The sequence below is a fragment of the Equus quagga genome, chromosome 4, assembly GCF_021613505.1.
Source record: "Equus quagga isolate Etosha38 chromosome 4, UCLA_HA_Equagga_1.0, whole genome shotgun sequence".
In the NCBI taxonomy this organism is placed as follows: Eukaryota; Metazoa; Chordata; class Mammalia; order Perissodactyla; family Equidae; genus Equus; species Equus quagga.
The window spans coordinates 74429209-74451398 of NC_060270.1; positions in this window are offsets into that span (position 1 = coordinate 74429209).

The window sequence follows — 22190 nt, forward strand, 5'->3', positions numbered from 1 at the left end:
GTGTGGTTTAGACCAGAGACACAGGGATGGCTCAACATCCGCAAGTCAATCAATGTGATACACCACATTAACAAAATGAGGAACAAAAACCACATGATCATATCAATGGATGCAGAGAAATCATTCAACAAGATCCAACATCCATTTATGATAAAACCTCTCAATAAAATTGATATAGAAGGAAAATAACTCAACCTAATTAAGGGCATAGCTAACAAACCCACAGCCAACATCATACTCAATGGGGAAAAATTGAAAGCTATCCCTCTGAGACCAGGAACAAGACAAGGGTGCCCACTCTCACCACTCTTATTCAACAAGTTACTGGAGGTTTTGGCCAGAGCAATTAGGCAGGAAAAAGAAATAAAAGGAATTCAAATAGGCAATGAAGAAGTGAAACTCTCTCTGTTTGCAGACGACATGATCTTATGTATAGAAACCCCTAAAAAATCCATCAGAAAACTACTAGAAGTAATGACCAGTTACAGCAAAATTGCAAGGTACAGAATCAACTTACATAAATCAGTAGCATTCCTATACTCTAATAACAAAGTAACAGAATAAGAACTCAAGAACACAATCTCATTCATAATTGCAACAAAAATAAAATATCTTGGAATAAATTTACCCAAGGAAGTGAAAGACCTATACAATGAAAAGTATAAGACTTTCCTGAAAGCAATTGATGATGACATAAAGAGATGGAAAGACATTGCATGCACATGGATTGGAAGAATAAACATAGTAAAATGTCCATTCTACCTAAAGCAATCCACAGAGTCAATGCAATCCCAATCAGAATCCCAATGACATTCTTCATGGAAATAGAACAAAGAATCCTAAAATCCATACGGGGGAACAAAAGACCCCAAATTGCTAAAGCAATCCTGAGAAAAAAGAACAAATCTGGAGGCATCACAACCCCTGACTTCAAAATATACTACAAAGCTATAGAAATCAAAACAGCATGGTACTGGCACAAAAACAGGTACACAGATCAATGGAACAGAACTGAAAGCCCAAAAATAAAACCACACATCTATAAACAGCTAATCTTTTACAAAGGACCTGAGAACATACGATGGAGAAAAGAATGTCTCTTCAACAAATGGTGTTGGGAAAACTGGACAGACACATGTACAAGAATGAAAATAGACCATTCCTTTATGCCATTCACAAAAATAAAGTCAAAATAGATCAAAGACTTAAAAGTAAGACCTGAAACCATAAGACTTGTAGAAGAAAATACAGGCAGTACACTTTGACATCAGTCTTAAAAGGATCTTTTCAGACACTGTGTCTTCTAAGACAAGGGAAACAATAGAAAGAATAAACAGACAACACTTCATCAGACTAAAGAGCTTCTACAGGACAAGGGAAAACAGGATTGAAAGAAAAACACAACCCATCAACTTGGAAAAAATATTTGCAAATCACATATCCAACAAAGGGTCAATCTCCATAAGATATAAAGAGCTCACACAACTCAACAACAAAAAATCAAACAACCCGATCAAAAAAATGTGCAGGGGATATGAACAGACATGTCTCCAAAGAAGATATACGGATGGCCAATAGGCACATGAAAAGGTGCTCATCATTACTGATCATCAGGGAAATGTAAATCAAAACCATATTAAGATGTCACCTTACACCCATTAGAATGGCTAAAATAACAAAAACAAAAATAACAAATGTTGGAGAGTTTGTGGAGAAAAAGGAACCCTCATACACTGCTGGTGGGAATGCAAACTGGTGCAGCCACTATGGAAAACAGTATGGAGATTTCTCAAAAAATTAATAATAGAAATGCCGTATGACCCAACCATCCCACTACTGGGTATATATCCAAAAAACTTGAAGTCAGCAATTCAAAGAGACCCATGCACCCCTATGTTCATTGCAGCATTATTCGCAATAGGCAAGACGTGGAAGCAACCTAAGTGCCCATTGACTGATGACATAGAAGATATGGTATATATGGAATACTACTTAGCCATAAAAAAGGATAAAATTGTCCCATTCACAACAACATGGATGGACCTTGAGGGTATTATGTTAAGCCAAAAAAGCCAGATAGAGAAAGATAATCTCTGTATGACTCCACTCAAATGTGGAAGATAAGCAAACACGTGGACAAAGAGAAAAAGTTTAGTGGTTACCAGGGGAAAGGGGGTGTGGGTGGTGGGCACAAAGAGTGACGTGGTGCACCTATAATATGACTAACAAACAATTATGTACAACTGAAATTTCACAAGGCTGCAAACTATCATAACCTCAATAAAAAAATAAAAATAAAAAGTCTCTACCCTGAAGGATCTCCTGGTTTATTGGGGTTCGCAGAAGAATCTTGATATCTATCTGTGGTATCTGTCACAGATGGTCACAGATAAATAACAAACTATCATGACAAGTTCTATGATAGAAGTGTGCACAGTACTTAGAGAGTTTAGATTTGGGTGATCAAGGGGACGCATATCATAGGAGATAATATCTGAGCTATACTTGGCATGACAATATAGAAAGGTCACATTTCAAATTCAAATTGCTCTGGAATTAAATATCAACTGTGTCAATACAATTCGCTATGTGAACTAATTAGCCCTACTTAAGCTGCCTCAGCCTAAATTTTCTCCTTTGAAAAATGAGGATAAAATTACCTACTTCATAGTTTTGTCAGGAGGATTTTTCATATTAAGATACTGTCAGAGATTAAGTAGCTTACCTAAATTCACACAGGTATTGAGTGGTGGCACAGGAATTTGAACCTAAGGAAAACTGGCCGTAGACTCTGTTGTCTTAACCACAGCCCGATAACTGATCCCCTCACCATGCTCAGCACTTCCCTCCTCACAGTTTTTGAGAGGACTTCTCACTTCTTTCAGGCTGTTTGAGTTGTATCTACAGATTCAAAAACCTCTGCTTTTCTTCGGTGAGTAAAGGGCCAGAGTGCAGCTAGATAAACCATGCTTCAAAAGAACCACAACCTCTGAGTGGAGAACTACAATTCTTTTAGACTGAGGAGTAGGAATTGCATGTGGTATTGACTGAGGATGGACTAGCCAATAAAGACTTCATTTTTGACCCTGAACTTATTATCCTCTCTCACTTCAATACTATGACTGTTTAATATCAGTTGCAGCATCATAAGGGACAAATTCTCAGGAATTAAATAATGAAATCCATTTATCTTTCTTCTTGTCAAGGCTTTTTGTTTCTTTTCTTTAGTGAATGACATTTCAAAGATACTTTGAGTTTATTTGCTAACTTATCATTGAATTATAACAAATATGCAAATGTATGAAAAAGTACACAATGAATTATCACAAAGTGAACACATGTATGTAATCATCGTCCGGGTTACGAAGTGAAACATCAGAAGTCAGTCACCCTTGTGCCCTTTCGTTATACTCTCTTTCACCTCCTAATACAATCACCAAATCTGCACATTTAACACCATCGATTTATTTGGCTGTTTTTGAACTTTAAATGCATGGAATCATATATTATATTTGTTTTTTTCACTCAAATTTATGGTTGTTTTTGCATGTAGCAGTATTTCATTTATTTTAGTTGTTGGATAGGATTCCATTTTGTGACTATGACGTGATTTGTTTATCTATTTTACCCTTGATGGATATTTGGATTGTTTCCACTTCACACCTTAAATTAGATTCCTGGGGCTTCTGTAGCAAAGAACCACAAATTGGGGGTTTAAAACAATAGAAATTTATTGCACACAGTTCTGGAGTCTAGAAGTCAGAAATCAAAGTGCTCGCAGGGCCATGTTTCCTCTGAAACCTGTAGAAGAAAACCCTTCCTTGCTTCTTCTAGCTTCTCATGTTTGTCAGCAATCCTTGGCTTTCCTTGGTTTGTAAATACATCCCTCCAACCTCTGCCTCTCTAATCACGTGGCAGTTTTCTCCCTGTGTGTTTCTTCTTACAAGGACATCAGCCATATTGAATTAAGGACCCACTCTACTCCAGTATGATCTCATGGTAACTTAGCTAGGTATATGTTCAACAACTCAATTTTCAAATGAGGTACTATTCCGAGGTACTGTGGGTAGGACTTCAACATATCTTTCTGGGAGAGACAGCTCAACTTGTACTATGGCTGTTATGAATAAAACCACTATGAACATTCTCATGCATGTCATTTGGTGTACACATGAATGAACTTCTGTTGGGTATATGCCTAAGAGTAGAGTTGCTGAATTTAAGGATATGAAAATATCCAGCTTTAGTAGATACTGCCAGATGTTAGTACCAATTTACATTGTTATCAACATCACATGAGGATTCTAATTCTCATATCCTCTCCCAAACTTGGAATTCTCCATCTTCTTTTTATTTTTTAGCCATTCTGATGGGTAAGTAGTGATATCTCATTGTGGTTTTAATTTCCAAATATCTGTTCTTGAAAAGGTATAACTCTTATTATAAGTTTATTGGCCATTAGATATGCCTGTTTATGTTTCTTCCTTTTTTTCTCTTGGGTTGTCTGATTTCATTTTCCTACTGATTTATAGGAGTCTTTAATTGATTATGCAAATAATCTGTTTGTTTCATATGTTACAAATTCTTCAGCCTTATATTTTCACTTTCTTGATTGTGTTTATAAATGAAAAGGACTTCTTTATTTTAATATAGTCCAATTTATTAATCTCTCCATTTATAGTGGGGCTTTTTTGTCTTGTTGAAGAAATATTTTCCTAACTCAAGGTTATAAAGATATTTTCATAAATTATCTTCTAGAAATTTTCTTGCTTTATTTTTCACATTTAGATGTACACTCTGTCTGTAATTAATTATAGTGTATGGTCTAGTTAGGAGTCAATATCATTCTTTTCCTCGTATGTTCAATGAACCCATCACCATTTATTAAAAATATCATGCGTTGCCCACTGCTGTCTAGTGGCATCTTTTTCATAAATCATTTGTTCGTACATATATGGGTCTGTATCTATGTTCTCTATTCTATTCTATGATATATTAATCCTAATCTAATAAGGAATTGAGGTGTTTGAAAACTGAGCCTCAGTTCCTTTGAGGGCTTGTCAATTTCTTCTTCATCGTATTTCAGGAAACAGCCCTTTGGGGTCCCCACTAAAATTCTGGTGTATTTACTGGGGCCATTCTTCCTTTGCCATCCTTGAATCCAGCTTTTGTTCTTCCAGCCCTGTAATTCTTCTGGGAGCTCTGCATAGCTCCAGTCTCTCAGTCATTCCTTTCAAATTGGTAAATTCCTTGGGAGATGAGCGGCTGCAAATATCCAGGCCACTTCTGTGGACTCTTAGCCCTCAGAGCCAAAAGTCCTGACTGCCTTGAAAGATTTTCAGTGGCTTTGAGTATGTTTTAGTATTATTTTATGTGATCTATCTACTTATTTTGAGATGGAAGAATGGTCTAAAACAAGCTGGTCCACCATGGCTGGGAGCAAAACTACTTTTGTTGCATTTTGGGTTATTTAATGTTGGATAATCTCTGTATGATGACTACAGAAAGAGTTGACATCTTTGTCTATTTAAAGACTTATGGTGAAGAATATTTATATGTATGTCTATGCTATGGCAACTAACCAAAACTCCCAAGATGGGGGAAGGGGAGATGACAATAATTACATAAAGTATCACTTTATTCCCACTTCTTTTTCTTGGGAAGTGACAGCCTAACAAAGTAGTAAGTCCTCAGCTTTCAGATTTTTGGCTGCAAAAACCTGAGATTTATATATACATATGTGTGTGTGTGTGTGTGTGTGTGTGTGTGTGTCACTGCCATTGCCTGTTCTCTGAAATATATATATATTGCAAAGGGCCCTAGCCATCCCCTTTAGTAAAAAGACTTCAGAACTGAGAACTAGCTTAGTTTTGAGAAATGGGTAAAAGACCATAAATCTTCACTTGGGAAATTCAACATAAGTTTTTTCTCAGATGATGTTGATTTTTTTTCCCTCCTCTCCCCCATATATTACAAGCAACACCTTGTAAGGTTGCCCATCTATTTCATTTTAGGGACTTACTGATAAATGTCATCACAACAAATCCTTGAGTTAAAACATTCTTTATACCATTCCATTCCTAAGATTTGCTGTAGTAATTTGCCTACCTTGTCTCTGACGACTCTAACCATTCCACTCTGGGATCCCATTATTCGCACTGAAATCAGGAAATGTAACTGCATAGTTATAGCACAACACTACCATCTTCAAGGACACTGATGGCCCCCTCATCAATGATTTTTTTTCTGTCTAATGTCTTGGTGCAAGAACTGCTTTTCTGAGCCTTTCACATAGTAAATCAATTCCAACTTCCCACTAACCTAAAACTTTGGAATTCATCCCTTTTGATATGCCAGGTAAGCTCTAGCATATTAACCCCATTGACTATAGGGCATCATTGAGTGCAGACTACTACTATCCAACTATTTTAGTCCATTTGGACTACTATAACAAAAACATCATAGACTGGGTGTCTTAAACAACAAAGCTTTATTTCTCACAGATCTGGAAATTGAGAAGTCCAATATCAGGAGGCCAGCATTGTCAGATTCTGGTGAAAATCCTTTTCCAGGTTGTGGACTGCTAACTTCTTGCTGTGTCCTCATGGGGGCCAGGAAAGTCTCTGTGGTCTCTTTTATAAGGGCACTAATCACATTCATGAGGGCTCCATCCTCATGACATAATCACCTAATCCTAATTATTTCCCCAAAGCCCCACCTCCTAATATCATCACATTGAGGGGTAGGGTTTCAACATGTGTTTTTTGGGGAACACAAATGTTACGCCCATAACACCAACATAGTGCCACTCTCAGGCCCTAAGCCAACACACTACTTCTCAAATGTTGGGCACTCCTATCATTATGAACGGATGTGGCCCCACTGAGTTTTAAATTTTTTCCCTTGATTTAACACCCACAGGATCCACTTCCCACATATTCCCCAGGTTCCTGCCAGTACTGATTAGCAAGATTTTTTTAAACACTTTGGATTGTAAACTATTTGCCCCCAAATAAGCTTACTTTTCTCTAAGTTTCATATGGGTCTGGAGGCAATGAGTGGTGCTAAGTCCTGAGGAGAATCAGCAATAACTCATGTTTCATTTAAAGGCTTTAGGCAGAAGAGGAGGACTACCTCCATAGGAAAAGGATATTCTAAGATGCAAGGTTTCATGTCCATTATGCCTAAGGATATTATTTCATGGGTCAGTGACCCATCCCTTAGTCACTGTCCTTCCATTATGTGGTTGAGTATTGAAACAACAGTGCAACTCGGCACACCTTCCTTTAAACAGATCCAGGTCCTGGACCTCAGCCTTATTTGTCCTGCAATTACAGAAAATGATTTGAAGCTGCTGTAATGCATGTGTGTTACTCCATGTGTTCTTAATTTGTATTCGTAGCTCTTATAGTCTTTTTTCCTAATGTACATTGTTAAGGTATAATAGGACAATCCAGATGATTCCATAATCACTATTATCGTGGTAGTAACTAAGTGACTCAGATCTTTAATTTCCCCAGGCTTTCCTTTCCAACGTCATTTCATCTCATGCTGCCACCAGTGATAATTTCAGTAATCACAATGCATCACATATCATAGGTTACCTGTGTCCCACCTTTGTCCCATTTACCTCCTCCCTCACCCAGCAAGGAGGTTACCCTGCATTACACAAATATGTGACTAACACAATGCTAGAATCCCATTTGGTGGGCCTTTGTCCTGAGGCCATTTCAGTACAAATTACTGTATCAGTCAGTAAGCCAGTAGGAAACAGATGGTACACTCAAATTAGAATAACTTGAGGAGATTTTATTTACAAAGTGACTAAGTACAAAGGTATGGGTGAGGAGTGAGGAAACCACAAGAGATAATTCAAGAATCTGGAGGTAGTGGCAGCAGCAGAGCTGTCACCATTAGCCAAGAAGAGATAAAGGGAGGCAGAGATTTCTAGTCAGCCTGAGGTCACATCAAGTAGAGAGAACCAGAAGGATAAATCCCTTAATGCCAATCTCATCTAGCCCAGTGATTTCCTCTTGGCCCATTCTCTTCAGCTCTCAGCTCAAAACTCATCTCCTCAAAGACTTTTCCTTGTCCTGTCTATATTGCACAGCTCCACTATCTCCCTCTTCTCAATTACTCTCTATCCTATTTTCTTTATGGCATGTGTCAGCATTTGGCATTATCTTATGCCTTCTCCTCCTACCACAACCTTACATTTCAATACAATGCCATGACAGCAGGAATCACCACTATCTTGTTCTTTGTTGTTTCCTCAACAGCCAGAAGAGTGTCTGACATATAATAAACAGTCAACAAATATTTGGTAAATGGTATGAATTAAGAAATGACTGAAAAATATTTAATAAAATAAAAGAGTGCTAAGGACTGAGGCTAGTAGTGGTCATTGATTGGAGAAGAAAAAGTAAATTAGAGAAAGTGATCAAGGAGGAAAATTAAATCACAACTGAGAAAAAAAGAGGAAGGAGATAAAGATGATGCCACAATGTCAAACATGCAGAAATGGAACAATTTGTAATACTTTTGTACATTACTTGGAAATTGGCACTGTTTTGAGGAGATTGTGCATAGTCTTGGAAATCTTTAAAGGATTTTCTTGAGACTTGAGGCTTCCAAGTGAAATGTATAAAGGACATATGGAAATAGCAAAGCGACCTTGAAAGGATTGCTTTAAGAATCAACAATATGGAAGTTATATGAGTATCAACAATGACATATTCTTTTTGCCTCAAATGTCTAATGTTTTGTTTAAACCATGTCATATCAATAAACCAATCAACACATATTTACTGAAATCCTTCTATAGGTTCAACTTTATGAGCCACCGATTTTTTTCTCATAATGTAATACAAACAAGTTTATTTTGGAAAGCTTTAATGTCTAGCACATCTACTTAGCTGGACAACAAATTTAATCATTCATTTTCTTGAATCACATTCAAATATCAAGTTAATAAATAAATAAATAAATATATATATTTTGATAGATGAAGTGAAGAAAAAAAAGAAAAAAGGGAGTGAGGAAATGCAGAAAATGTTGAGTCTAGGACACACAGCAGCATTGTGCTAGGCTACTGTCCCATACCATCTCACGGACTCCTTACACAGCTCCCAGAGCTAGATATTATCAATTTCTCAATCTGAAGATTTTTCAAGTGAAGATGAGAGAAGATAGGCAAATTTCCTACAGTCATTTTGCTACTAGAGCTAGAAATCAAATTCTCATTTGACTCCAAATCTCAGACTTTCTACCACTGACTGTTCTTCCACATGAGAAGAAAAGATGTAGGCCATCATTCATTAGGTTCATACTACATGCTAGGCCAGGAGGCATTTCCTGAAAAAACAAGCAAGAGCTGATACATATCATGTCATCGTATTTTTAAAAATAGCAATTATTTATTTCCATTGTCTTTGCTTGTCTCCTACAGTGTATATTCTAACATTTTAGTAGGATTTGACCGTGTTTTATTTAAATTTCTTAAGCTAGTCTTACAGATTCTTTTAGATTTATTTCTCATCCAAAAGTTTTTCCTTCTTGTCACCTTCTTCCTCCCATCATTTGTCTTGTTTATCTTTCCCAGGCCTTCCCTTCCTCCTGTCCTTTCTGCCTTCTGACATACTCATCATCACCTACAGCTTCGCAAGATGACCCGGGACTGCAGAGGGCCTGGAGCCAGAACTCCCTCCCTGGGTGGCCTAGAGCATGAACAGATTTTGAAGGGGCTCTATGATTCTGCTTCAGATTTTCAAAATTTCAGCCTCTTGATCATTGGATAGCCAGTTGAAACTTATAACAGTTCTCATTACCAAATAGCTTTTTTTTTTTTTTAAGATTTTATTTTTTCCTTTTTCTCCCCAAAGCCCCCGAGTACATAGTTTTATATTCTTCGTTGCGGGTCCTTCTAGTTGTAGCATGTGGGACGCTGCCTCAGCGTGGCTTGACGAGCAGTGCCATGTCCATGCCCAGGATACGAACCAATGAAACACCGGGCCGCCTGCAGTGGAGCGCACAGACTTAACCACTCGGCCACGGGGCCAGCCCCCCAAATAGCTTTTATTTTTATTTTTTTTGAATCAACGGGCTTGTCAAGATCTTTTTTTTCTTTTGAAGATTGGCCCTGACCTAAAATCTGTTGTCAATCTTCTTCCTTTTTTTTTTTCTCACCAAAACCCCAGTACATAGTTGCATATCCTAGTTACAAGTCATTCTAGTTCTTCAATGTGGGATGCTGCCACACCACGGCTTGATGAGTGTATGTAGGTCTGCGGCCAGGATTTTAACCAGTGAACCCCAGGCCGCCGGAGTGAAGCACGCCAACTTAACCACTTGGCCACAGAGCCGGCCCCCAATAGCTTTTAATTATCAGCATAGTGTTTGTTAAAGAGCATGAGGGCATTGGGCTGGCATTGATGAATATGGTCATTCTGATCCTTGAAGAGTTTCAGTATCACGGAAGATACAGACAGGCACATGTGTGGGTGAGTGTTACAGAAGCACAGAGGAGGCGATTAATTCATTCTGAGGTGTCAAAGGAAGTCTTTATGGAGGAGATGACCCACGGACTGGGTCTTGAAGAATGATTAACATTTGCTAGGCAGTAGAGCAGTATAGGCAAAAGGTAAAGGGATGGCAAGTTATATAGTAACAGCAAATTACTCTCCTTGCAGGCAGGAGACACGCCAGAGAATCCACTGTAAGAATTATAATTATTGCATCAAATGGCCTCACTGATGTGGTTCTGATTACATCACAACATATCAGTTACTAAATAGATTATTGAGCCCACAGATACTAATTTTTTAGTAGATCTGTACATTGTCCATATTTTGAAATATGAAATGTCTTCTAACTTCCCCTTATAGTAAGATGTATTTTGGCATTTTTCTGAAAAGTTAAAATTTTATTCAGGAAAGATTTTTCTTTTGTGTCTGGCTCTGAAATGTAACTTTTGCCTCAGGAACTTGAGAGGGGCGAAGTTTCTTTGGTATGAACAAATCACATTGGAGTGCAATACAACCTTTGTTGATGTGACCCTAAATCATCCTCCTTCCACTCCTCCCCTCATCGACTGACAGCTCCCATTGCCGCGGCAAATTAGCCATCTTCTTGGATGATGTTATCACACTTCCTGCACTGTAAAATATGTTGTGGCTTCACTGATATTCTGTCTGAGGTTCTTATGCTCTTCTTGCCATTACTCCCCCAAATGCAGCAGCAACTTGATTACTCTCGTAGTGCAAATACTCTATTGTGTGGAGATAACAGAATAGTTATCCTTCATGGGTACTCTAACTGCCATGCGTTACCTTTTACTCTGTAAATGCTGCTTGGAAATATGACTCCAGTGGCTAGTTACTGGGAAAATTTATAGCATGCTTTCCAGAAACCTATAAAAAAGATGGATCTCACTGTGGAGGACTGTGGTTCTGCTTTTTCTCGGTTGTCTGTATTTTATATGTTCTATTTTGTACTTTGTGATCTAAAGTATAACTCAATATTGTAGCAGATTTCACACGATTAAAAATGGCATGGAGAGAGAAGAACATACCCCGATGCGGCAGCCGAGCTTGTCTGACATACACGTCGAGACTGCTGGGAAGCAGGTTTTTCTGTCAGAATGTGACACCATTTTCTGAAAGTTGCTCAAGAGACCTGTTTATCTAATATCTGACTTCCTTCAGCACACATTTTCGCATGCTCACTTTTTTTCCACCAAAAAGCAAATGATGAAACTTTTTATTAACCAATTGGGAATTTCTATATAATATATAAAATGATATCTATATTCACCAAAATATCAAGTTCTCAAATAGTCCAAAATTAAATTTTCAATTACTCACATCAGTTTTTACCAATTTGTCTATTAATTATACGCTTATAACAAGTTTAAGAATTCAAAATGATGACGGTGTGATTCAGCAGGTATCTGTGTTAGACACTTTACAGCTTTTACATGATTTAACCTTTATGACAGCCCGTTGAGGGAGGTGTTATTATTCCTACTTCATGGACGAGTCAACTGAGACTTAGAAAGTTTAATTAAGTTACTTAAGGTTATATAGCTACCAAATGGCAGGTAAAGGAAATATTTAACTTGACACTCTTAACATTTTATCTAATATATATTGCCTTTCACATGTGAGGTTCAATTTTAGTATCTTCAATGATCATTTCCACGTACTTAAACCGTTGACAACATCGAGGAGACTCAGTCTTGCTTGAGCCTCAGACTTAACCTTGATCTAGGCGAAGGTTAAGTAACGGGTTAGGAGGAGGAGCAGGGGTGGGTATCTAATTAATGAACTGCTCCTAATATGATGAAAAATTGTTCTCTTTGCGAGTACCTAGCAAAAATTCAACGACATATTGATGTGGATTAAGGCTGTCCCAGCCAGAGAAGCCCAAGGTGAACTGGCCTACATGCCAAACTATGTGACCCAGTGGACATTTTTTTATGGTATGAATTAGGACTGCCCCAGGGAGAGAAGCCCGGGGCATCCTCACCTGCATGCCGATCTATATGGCCAGATTCGTATCTAAAGTTATATGACCGCACAAAACCAGACCCCATCTGCACTGAAATCATTTAATGACTTTTTACATCATCTTTTCTTTTTTTCCAGTAAAAATAAGTCACGTACCCATGCCTTATAAAATTAGCCCTAACCCTCAACTCAGGGCAGCAGCAGGAGCTCTGCCTGCCCATGGGTCCTGTCCCCATGCAGCAGCTCTTGACTGCCCTTGGGTCCTGTCCCCATGTTATTCCACACTATTCTCTAAATAAAAGAGCACTACTGCCAGATCTTGAGAGTCTAAGAAATCTTTCTTTCGACTCCTCGGCTCACCGACCCCACATCATTTCGACACTATTAATCACACAGCAAAGTCACTCAACTTAAGAAATGGTTTTCAAATGAATAAGTGATGAGGGTATGGGAAATATAAATTCTAATCCAGGTCATTAAGATGTGCGAAATGTAGCTAAAGAAAGTTGTGACAAAATAAATTCTGTTATTGCTTAAATGAAGAATTCATTCAAATCAGAATGGTCTTCATGGAGTCCAGAAATTGGGAAGTCAAAGAGCATGAAAGCATGTATCTCTTAAGACCAACTAATTGTCTTTTTTCTGAGATATTCTTAAGCTACAAACTTCATTTAGGTTAGAACTAACACAATTGCTTAACTTAGTTAAAATACAAACAAATCTTTTTAACAATAGAACTGATTTTCATTTATCAATTTAACAACATTTTTATGATCATTATTCCTCATAATTAAAATAACATGTTTACTTTAATGAGTTTAGGAAATATGGAAGACTAATATAAAAATATAGTCACTGGCATCATACACACATTTACTCAGGATAATATTCTCTGTAACTTTGAATATTAATATTTTCACTCAAATTCATATCATCTTATTTTTTCCATATCATTAAATATTTTCCTCAAAAATATGATTAGAATTATACATAAAATTTCCTCACATGGACATATTGATTTATTTAATGCATCTTGTACCAATAAGATTTCATATCTTTGTATATGATTAATAATACTGATATGGATATCACTGTCCTAAAATCTCTGTGTGTATCTCTGATTATTTCCTCAGGAGAAATTTATAGAAGTAGAATTACTGGATGAAAAGGTATAATTATTTTGAAAGCTTTTTGATAGATTCTGTCAAATTGGCTTCCATGGAATTAGTTATAATTTAATCCCATCAGTAAGATATTAGAATGTTAATATAATTTTTTGAATACACGTGAATTTTTGAATTTCACATATTAATTAACCATTTGTATTTTTTATTACATGACTTTTTTGTTCATATTCTTTGACAATTTTTTCTCTCATGATATTTAGTTATTGTAGATTTTTAAGGCTTTCTGTGCATCAGGCATACTAACATTTTTGTATTTTAAAGGTGTCAAAAATTGATCCCACTTAAGTTTTTTATGTTAATATTTAAAGCATTTGATTAATTTCTTTTAAAGGTTCTCAGATCTACAAGGAATTTTCTTTATGTTGTGTCCCTGTGCACTTCTACTTAGCAAGACTTCCCTAGCTTGAGTGTAGTTTTATATGTGTCCCTTATGACTTCATTTGTGTTTAATTCCTTAATCAGTCCAGAATCGATATTGATTTGTGTTAGATGTATCGCCTGTTGATATAAAATGTGTTAAGTGGATAAATTAAATCCTCTACTTGGTCTTCCCTTCATCCACTTTTGCTCCTTTTCAATCCAACCTCAACATTACAACCAGAGTAATTTCATATCTTTAGACCTCCATTTTCTCATGTTTAGCATGTGACTACAAAAGAAGTGATAAACATAGAATCTAATTCCTTGTATCTCATAATTTTATTATAAAGCCAAGGCCAATTTATAAGTGCAGTTACCCAAAATTGTAAGATGACGGTTCAAGAAATGTCATCTGGCAATATTTGGTAAATAGCAAATGAGAGACATCACCAAATACATATACAGATATTTAGAAAGAGTACTTGAGAGAGCCGTAGTGCCTGATAGAGTAATAAAGCAGGATGAACTTTAGTTAGATTTTGTGGTATAAGCAGGATATACTTAAAGTGAATTAACTTGTAATGAAAAGAACAGTGACGAGGAGTAGAGAATAACATTAGTAATATTGGCCATTTGGGGGAGAAATGAGTACAAGTGATCTTGTTTTACCAAATTATTGCTTTGTTGTTGCCATATGCTTACAGAATACTATAATAGGAGTTGGTAACACGTAATTGATGGCTTAGTTGTGCTACAGATTGGCTATATGATCTATAAAAATTTACTTCACTTTTCTGGGTCTCCATTTTCCCATTGTTAAAATGAAGGAGGTGGATTAACAGACTTCTAAGGTTGCTGAAAATATACAAGTCTAGAGGGCTGGAGGAATCTATTTATCAACTCTCAAATCATTCCACATGGGAGAATGTCTATTTTTTCTCTAGACAATATAAGCAAGCCATTTTTATTTATCTTACATTCTTCTTTCTTTCTCCCCTAGCCACATCATCTTATATGGACTATTTTTGACTATTCTACACCTTGGCAAGTAATACCTCTTATTAAATAAGTATTTACTAAGAACTTTGTAAGTGTTCATTTCAATTATCTGTACCTTTGGACATAAAAATAACTTAAAACTGTCAAGAAGTGCTCTCAAAATGAACCTAAATTGTACATATACTGAGGAACATTCCCCCACGCGTTTAAAAAATAGTTTGATATAGAAAGAAATTGCCATGGAAAACAATTTTCAGTAACTTCTGTTAGTCAGAAGAATCTCAGATCTATGGTTTGCTGAGTCAATTTTGCTTCCTATACATTCTACTCAGTTGTCATGCCAACCTCCCAATTCTTCATAATGTGAAGATGGCTGGGTGTTAACCTGGACATTTGGAAAGATAAGTGGTCAACTTCTAAAGAGAAGTGATGATTTAGGATGCATTGGGTGAGTTGCCAAATGTCTGTTCAGTCTTTCCAACCTTATAAATCCTTCAGATCACGCACTGCTTCCTTCTGAGAAAATAAATTTGGACTTACTATGAAGACTCCTGAAAAACACTCCATGTTATAGTATTTGTCACCAGTAAAAAGTTTCAGTGAACTTTTGAAATCACTGGTACAGCCTTCAGCTAACATCAGAGTGGATTTTTGAGTGATAGTGCTTATCAAGGAGATACCATGTAACTGCAAATTTCAAAAATGTTTTGATTGTCTATAATTTTGAAAGGCTGTAAGTCACAAATTTTTCACGGGACCCTCTCAATTTCAGTTATTATAGTTGTTCATTTCAGGAAACTCATTTATTTTGTAACTATAAAGTATTTAAATAAATTAACGAATCAGATTTTCTTAGATTGTTAACAGAGAGAGAGAAATTTGCTTAGTTCAGAAAATGTGACCACCTGCAAAAGGAATCGATGAAATGGTTCTGTGGCTAGCTCTTCAAAAAGGCATGCTAAGTTTGAAATAGAAATTTAATATGCATGACTTTTTTTTTTCTTATTTTTAATTCTCTAATAAAATAAACAGAAACAGCATGGTTTCTAATAAACAAAGCATCATAGAATATTTTGGTCAATCTGAAGAGAATTTCAAAAATTCTAAACTCTTGATTCTCTGATGGAAGAGAAAATCCTGAAAACTAAGAGAGGAAATAATATTGCTAACTTTTATGAGGAAGTTATGGCAGACACCCTCAAAAATAGTGGGGAGGAAGGAGAGGCAATACCCATCACTCTGCACCAATGCAATGAGAAAGGACGTTCTCACAGCTTATAAGAAGGTAGAAAGCTTTGCCATTTTTTAGCTAATGCTGTCAGCTGGCCAACACGTTCTCAAATGAACGTAAGTAACTTTCTGGCAACATAAATAATACCCCGAAAAAGCTGCTCTTTAATCACAATTTAACAAGATAGAGGACCACTCTATGATTATATCTGAAACAACACAGGGAGACATTTAACAACCACAAAAATAACTAAATATTCTCCTTTTTGTATCTAGCATGAGTCACTGCTGTTTCTTTATCAATGACAATTCTAATCCTGCATTCATCTTTTTGTCTCCTAATTATAATGATCAAGATGCAGAATCACCTAATTGCCTCAGCTTCCTGGCAGCACTCAACAACAACAAATGGCCACTGCTTCCTAAATCACAAGGCAGAGGGAAATATTCTTTGAATAATGGAGTAAAGAACTCTTAAAATACACTCCTCCGTAAAATAAACAAGCAAACTGGAAAAATTTATCAAAATTTACTTTTTCAGAGATCTGTGAATTCACCAAAAGTATGCAACATTCCAAGGAACAAGAAAATTGGCTGAACATCAGTTAAAATTGAGAGTTTTGTAACATTTTTGAGTTGCCCTATTATCACTCCCCTTTACCTAGTCTTAGGTAGCCTTGAAAACCAACAGCTTCAGATCATGACAACTACGAAAATGAGCAGCCTTGTAGCCATTGGGGGCAGTAGGATGGATTTGGAGCCCACCCAAAGTCCAAAAACCAGAGAATTGCCATTATTTGACCTGTGTGGAAGTTCCCTGGAAACCCCTACTCACAGTTTTTGTCTTTATATAACTTGTCTCGGAGTTTACTCAGTAAAAACAGACATTTCTCTGATTCATTTATTAACAAAAATAAAGAAAAGGAAGCTATTTAACATCAAAAACTGTCTGAGTCAGTAATAACAGTTGTGGCAAACAAGAGAAAAATCAAAAAACTTAAAAGAAGAAGCTGAGTATAATATGTCTAAAGCGGGTTTTGAAATAGTACAACACATACCTGGGAATCTAGAAGTTCATGCACATATGAAGGGCTGTGCGCATGCCCAGAAAAGATTGATAAGGTCTTAATCTGTCACCTGTAGAAGACCTTGAAGCTCTGCACAAGCAAGAAGTGAAGGCTAGGGCAAAGTTGATAACTGTTAGAGTGTTGAATGTACATACACACACAGAGTCCCTAAGCAAAGGATGGGAGACTAAACGGTTCAATGCCTTTAAGAAATTCTCTAATTATGAGCTGGCGACAAAGAGAATTAAGCAGAGGCTTTAGTGGCCACACATGATAAAAAATACAGACTTTACAGAAGTAATTCAGGAATTTCACTAAATAAACAATAACAGCAACAGCAACAACCAACGTGAGAGGGGATGATCTGATTTTCAGAGTTGCCACATTATAGTATTTTAAATATCTAATTTTTAACGAAAGTTTATGTGACACATAAAGAAACGTGAAAATATGGACACTGTAAAGGAAAAAATGAGTCTATAGGAACTATCCCTGAGGAAGTCAAGATGTTAGACTTAGAGAAAAAGAGTTAAAATCAGCTATTATCAATATGCTGAAAGAAGAAAAGAAAACTATGCCTAAAGAAATAAAGGAGATGAGAGGAAAATGTCTTATAAAATAAAGAATATCAATAAAGAAATAGAAATAAAACAATGAACAAAATAAAAATTTTAGAGTTGGAATATACGACATAATTAAAGGAAAATTTCACTAGAAAGGTAAAATAGAAGATTTGAACTGGCAGAAGGAAGAAATAGTAAGATTGAAGACAGATTAATTGAAATCACCCAGTCTGAGAAATGGAAAGAAAAAAAGTATGAAGAAAAATGAAGAAAGCCTCAGAAACCTGTGGATACCATCAAACATAGCAAGACATATATAATGAAATCCCTAGAAAGGGAGGCAAGAGAGAAAAGGGCAGGAATAATCTTTTTATAAACAATGGCTAAAATCTTTTCAAATTTAATGAAAAATATTAATAACATATTCAAGCAGCATAACAAACTCTAAGTATAAGAAAATGAAAGAGATCAACATATAGACATATTGCAATCAAACAGTCAAAAGACAAAGATGAAGAAAGAATTTTGAAAGAAACAAGAGAGAAGTGTCTCATCATATACAAAGAATATTCACTAAGATTAACAGGTGACTTCCCATAAGAAATCGTGGAGGGTGAAAGGCAGTGGGATGATATACTTAGAGAACCAAATGAAAAAAAACTAATGACCAGGAATTCTAATCCAACAAAACTACCCCTCAAAAAATATGGCATAATTAAGACTTTCCTAGACAAACAAAAATCGAGGGAATTTGTTGTTAGCAGACTTGCCCTACAAGAAATACCAACAGGGATCTTTCAACCTGAAATGAAAGAACACCAGACCATAATTCAAATCCACATGAAGAAATAAAGAGAACTGTGAAAATTAACTACATAGTGCAAATAAAAGGTATTATAAATGCATTTTTTTATTTGTTACTCTTTTCTCTCCTATGTGTTTTAAAATTCAACAGCATAAACAATACACACAAAATTTTGTTGATAGAGTTATAAAGATATTTTACACGACAGTAATAGCACAAAACAAGGGAAGAACAGAGAATCAGACCCCTACACAAAATTGCTGTATATTATAGAATATAAGTTATATTAGTCCAATTTAAAGTGTTATAAGTTAAAGTGTTAATTGCAATCCCCAGGGTGATCACTAAGTAAGTGATGGAACTAACTCAAAAATATAGAAAAGACAAAGGAATTAAAATGGTAAACTAGAACATATCTATTGAATACAAAGGAAGGCAATAAAATGGAAGAATAGAGGAACAAAAACATAAAATCTGTAGAAAACAAAAAACAAAGGAGATGGAACAGAAGCAAATCCTCCCTTATCAATAATTACATTAAATGTAAATGGATGGAACACTCCAAACAAAAAGGCAAAGATTGGCAAAATGGATTTAAAAAATATGATCCAACTATATTCTTTGTACTGGGAGCACACTTCATATTCAAGGACACAAATAAATTGAAAGTAAGAGAATGGGAAAATACATAGCATGCAAACCGTAGCCAAAGAGTGCTGGAGTAGCTATGCTAATAGCAGACAAATAGACTGAAAGATAAAAATTATTACTAAAGACATAGAAGGAAAATTTGTAATGACAAAAGGATCGATCAATTGGGAAGATGTAAGGTCTATAAGCATGTATGCACCTAACAACAGAACTCCAAAATATGAAGTAAAAACTCACAGAACAGAAGGGAGAAATAGACAATTCAACAATAATAGTTAGAGACTTGAATATCTCATTTTCAATAATGGATAGAACAATTAAACATAATATCAAGAAGGAAACAGAAGATGTGAAAAGTAATATAAACCAATATGAATGATACTGTAAATGTATAGAATGCTGTACCCAAAAGGAGCAGAATCCACATTTCTCTCAAGTTCACATGGAACATTCTCTAGGATAGATCACATGTTAAGCCATAAAGCAATTATCAAGAGATTTAAAAGAATTGAAAAATCATAGGAAATATATTTTTTGACTATAATGGAATGAAATTAGAGATCAATAACAAAAAGAAATCTGGGAAATTCACAAATATGTGAAAAGTAAACAGCACACTCCTAAATAAGCAACAGGTCAAAGACGAAATCAGAAGGGAAATTGCAAACTACTTTGATATGAATGACAACAAAAACACAAACACCAAAACTATGGGATACAGCTAGAGCAGTGCTTAGGGGGAAATTTAGGACTATAAATGGCTGTATTTAAAAAACAGAAAGATCTCAAATAAATAGGCTAACCTTCTGTCTTCAGAAACTAGAGAAAGAAAAGCATTCTAAACCCAAAGCAAGCAGAGCAAGGAAATAATAAATGCTTGATAACAATAAATGCCATAAAAAATAGAGAAAATCAATGAAACCAAAAGCTGGTTCTTTGAAAAAAGTCAACAAAATTGATAAATCTTTAGCCAGACTAACAAAAAAAAAGGTAGAGAAGATTCAAATTACTGAAATCATGAAGGAAAGAGGGATATTATTAGCCATCTTACAGAAATATAAACAAAAATTTATAAGGAATGCTTTCAACAATTGCATGTCAAAAAGCTTAAACTAGACTTTTAACAAGTAAATAGATTAAATTTCTAATAAAAATACTTTTTCCAGAAAAGAAAAGCCTAGGGCCACAATCTCCTGTGAATGTAGATGAAAAGTATCTTTGACAAAATATTAGCAAACTTAATTCAGCAATACGTAAAATGAATTATATACAATGACCAAGTAGGCTTTATTCTAGGATTGCAAGATTAGTTCAACACAAAAATTAATCAATATAATACACCACATTAATAGAATAAAGGAAAAAATTCATGATACTCTCAACAAGTTCACAAAAATCATCTGGCAAATACAACACTTTTTCCTAATAAAAAACCCCAACAAACTAGGAATAGAATACAAGGGCACCTGCAGACAATCCACAACTAACATTATATTTAGTAATGAAAGAATGAAAGCTTTACCACTAAGATTGGGAAGAAGTATATCCACTCTCACCAATTCTATTTAACACTCTACTGGAGATTCCAGCCAGTGCAATTAGGCAATAAAATTAAATAAAAGGCATCCATATTGAAAATGAATCAGTAAAACCATCTTTATTCTCAAATAACATTGATGCGGGGTCGATGAGCCGAGGAGTCAAAAGAAAGATTTCTTAGACTCTCAAGATCTGGCAGTAGTGCTCTTTTATTTAGAGAATAGTGTGGAATAGCATGGGGACAGGACCCATGGGCAGTCAGAGCTTCTGCTGCCGCAGCTTCTGCTGCCCCTGCTGGCATGGGGACAGGGCCCATGGGCAGGCAGAGCAGCTGCTGCCCCCGCTGGCATGGGGACAGGACCCATGGGCAGGCAGAGCTGGTACGTGAGGACAAGACCCACAGGCAGTCAGAGCTCCTGGTGCTGCCCTGAGTTGAGGGTCAGGGCTAATTTTATAAGGCATGGGTACGTGACTTATTTTTACTGGAAAAAAAGAAAAGATGATGTAAAAAGTCATTAAATGATTTCAGTGCAGATGGGGTCTGGTTATTGTGCGGTCATATAACTTTAGATACGAATCTGGCCATATAGATCGGCATGCAGGTGAGGATGCCCCGGGCTTCTCTCCCTGGGGCAGTCCTAATTCATACCATAAAAAAAGTCCACTGGGTCATATAGTTTGGCATGTAGGCCAGGTCACCTTGGGCTTCTCTGGCTGGGGCAGCCTTAATCCACATCAACATCAACTTGTATATAGAAAATGCCAAGGAATACACGCACACACAAGAAAAGCTATTACAACTAATTAAAATAATAATAAAACTACTAAGAAACCATAGCGGGAAAGCTTTATGACCTTGGATTAGAAAATGGTTTCATATATAAGACAACAAAAGCACAAAGTACAAAAGAGAAAATAAATAAATGAAACTTTATGAAATTAAATACTTTTTGCTTTGAAGGACTGCATCGGAAATTAAAAAGATAATACAGTATTGCACATTCAAAAATTTGTTAATAAGATAGATCTCATGTTAAGTGCTCTTACACACACACACACACACACACAAATACCAAACAAAAGGGCACAGGAAAATTTTGGAATGATAGATATGTTTATTTTGATTGTGGTGATGATATCACAGATGTATGCGTATGTCCAAACTCCTCAAATTTTATACATTAAACATGTGCGGTTTTTATAAAACGATTATTCCTCAATAAAGCTGTAAAAAAGAAAACATGGAATGGGAAAAAATATTGTAAATCATGCATTTATTAAGA